This window comes from Pinus tabuliformis, chromosome 4_1, assembly GCF_031772625.1.
Source record: "Pinus tabuliformis cultivar Carrire ecotype Pingquan chromosome 4_1, CPIR1, whole genome shotgun sequence".
In the NCBI taxonomy this organism is placed as follows: Eukaryota; Viridiplantae; Streptophyta; class Pinopsida; order Pinales; family Pinaceae; genus Pinus; species Pinus tabuliformis.
This window is the reverse complement of record NC_142303.1, coordinates 962622222-962623847: the sequence shown is the minus strand read 5'-3', so window position 1 is coordinate 962623847 and position 1626 is coordinate 962622222. Positions and strand designations below refer to the sequence as shown.

The 1626-nt window shown below is 40.6% G+C and overlaps 1 pseudogene; it reads left to right on the top strand.

Annotated features, from left to right (window-relative positions):
- Window positions 1–150: 150 nt before the first annotated feature.
- LOC149179357 (acyltransferase GLAUCE-like) lies at window positions 151–1227 on the top strand (annotated as a pseudogene).
- The last annotated feature ends 399 nt before the right edge of the window (window positions 1228–1626 follow it).

Genomic DNA, 1626 nt, shown 5'->3' with positions numbered 1-1626 from the left:
GTAACCGAAAAGAAACCATGGGCATATTAAAGCGGTTACTAACTCCCAAGAAATCATGTGGAATATCTGGGTGGTTACTAATTCCCCAGAAACGGTAACCGAAAAGAAACCATGCAAGAAGTAAAGGAAGAGCGTTTCAGTATATCAATGATGGCAATGGCGATGAAAAAGGAGGAATTTGTAAGTGACCTGCAAATAACGATGGAGGCTCCTTTTGCTGTCTATCCAACAAACCCCACCCCATGACACTCCATGTTTCTTTCCAACATTGATTAAACCTTGGTCTTTGTTGTTGCAACAATCACCTTCTTCCATGCTTGTGTTCACATGGCTTTTGATGAAATAGTCTAGAGGTATGTAAACGCGCTATGAAAGTTTCTCATTCACTACGATTTCATGGTCAAGAGGCTTACACTCAATGATGAGGATGATCGATGGGTATCGATTGCAATGGTGATGGGGTTTTCTTTTGTGTGGGGACGAGTGATCTCTCCATGGAAGAACTGAAGGATGTAAAGTTTTCCAACCCAGCATTCAGGCAACTCATACTATAGGACTACGTTGTCACTCTTAGCTCTAAGATCTCCCGCTCCTTACCTTACAGGCCACTTGTTTCGAATGTGGGCATTTTGTAGTTGGCACTGGACTCAATCACTACATTTTTGTGGGAATATTAAACCTGGAGAAATCTCAGAAGTCACACCAAACTTGGATCAAACTATTCTGAAAGCTAGGGGTCCTCCAAGAATTGAACACAACCATCTCGAGTACATCAAGATTTGTGATATTCCTTTTGAATTGACAACTTTTAAGGGAAGAGGAGGCAGTGAGGCGCCCACAGAGTCAAAATCGATCAAAATCCTACCACGGTTGAAGTTTCTGTTGAAGCTCTTTCCCATATTTGTAGAAATACTACATTACCTCAAAGAAAAATAAATGAAGGATGGAAAGATCAAGAAGTGCACCAATTTCGAAGTGGTGACTGCGCACATGTGAAGGGAAAGAAGCTTAGCATTTTTGCTGAATCTCTTTCCTGTATCTATAGAAATGTTGTATCTACTCAAAGAAAAAGCAATGGAGGATGGAAATATCAAGAAGTGCACTAGTTTTGAAGTGGTGATTGTGCACATGTGGAGGGAAAGAAGCCTGATGTTGGAAATGACGAGTGATGAGAATTCCATGGTGTTGTTACCTGTGGAATTCAGGGCTAGGTTCCAACATTTGTGATTTTTACTACCACTATGTTGCAGCAGTGATGAAAATTGGTGTTCTCTGGTGAAAAGGAAGTTGATGTGCTCCTAGAGTTCCACAAACTTACAACAAGTTTCTTTCTTGCCCAACATTTTGTAGCAATTATACGGAGGGAAAGCACATCTTCAATCTGCAATCCTAGCAAATGCTTCTTATTGTCGATTTATTTTCTACCTTTTATATTCTAGGCTTCAGGCTTCGACGATGATCTCTATAATGGATTATTGTTTATCCTCCAACTCGGCAACAAACACCAGCTACCAACATCTTTGGCTTCTCTCAATCTTTTGTTGCAGGGACGCATTTGAACACGTGATATTGATGACATCTATATTGCATTCAAAGAGGACTCCATGTTTTGATAGGCCAGTTAGG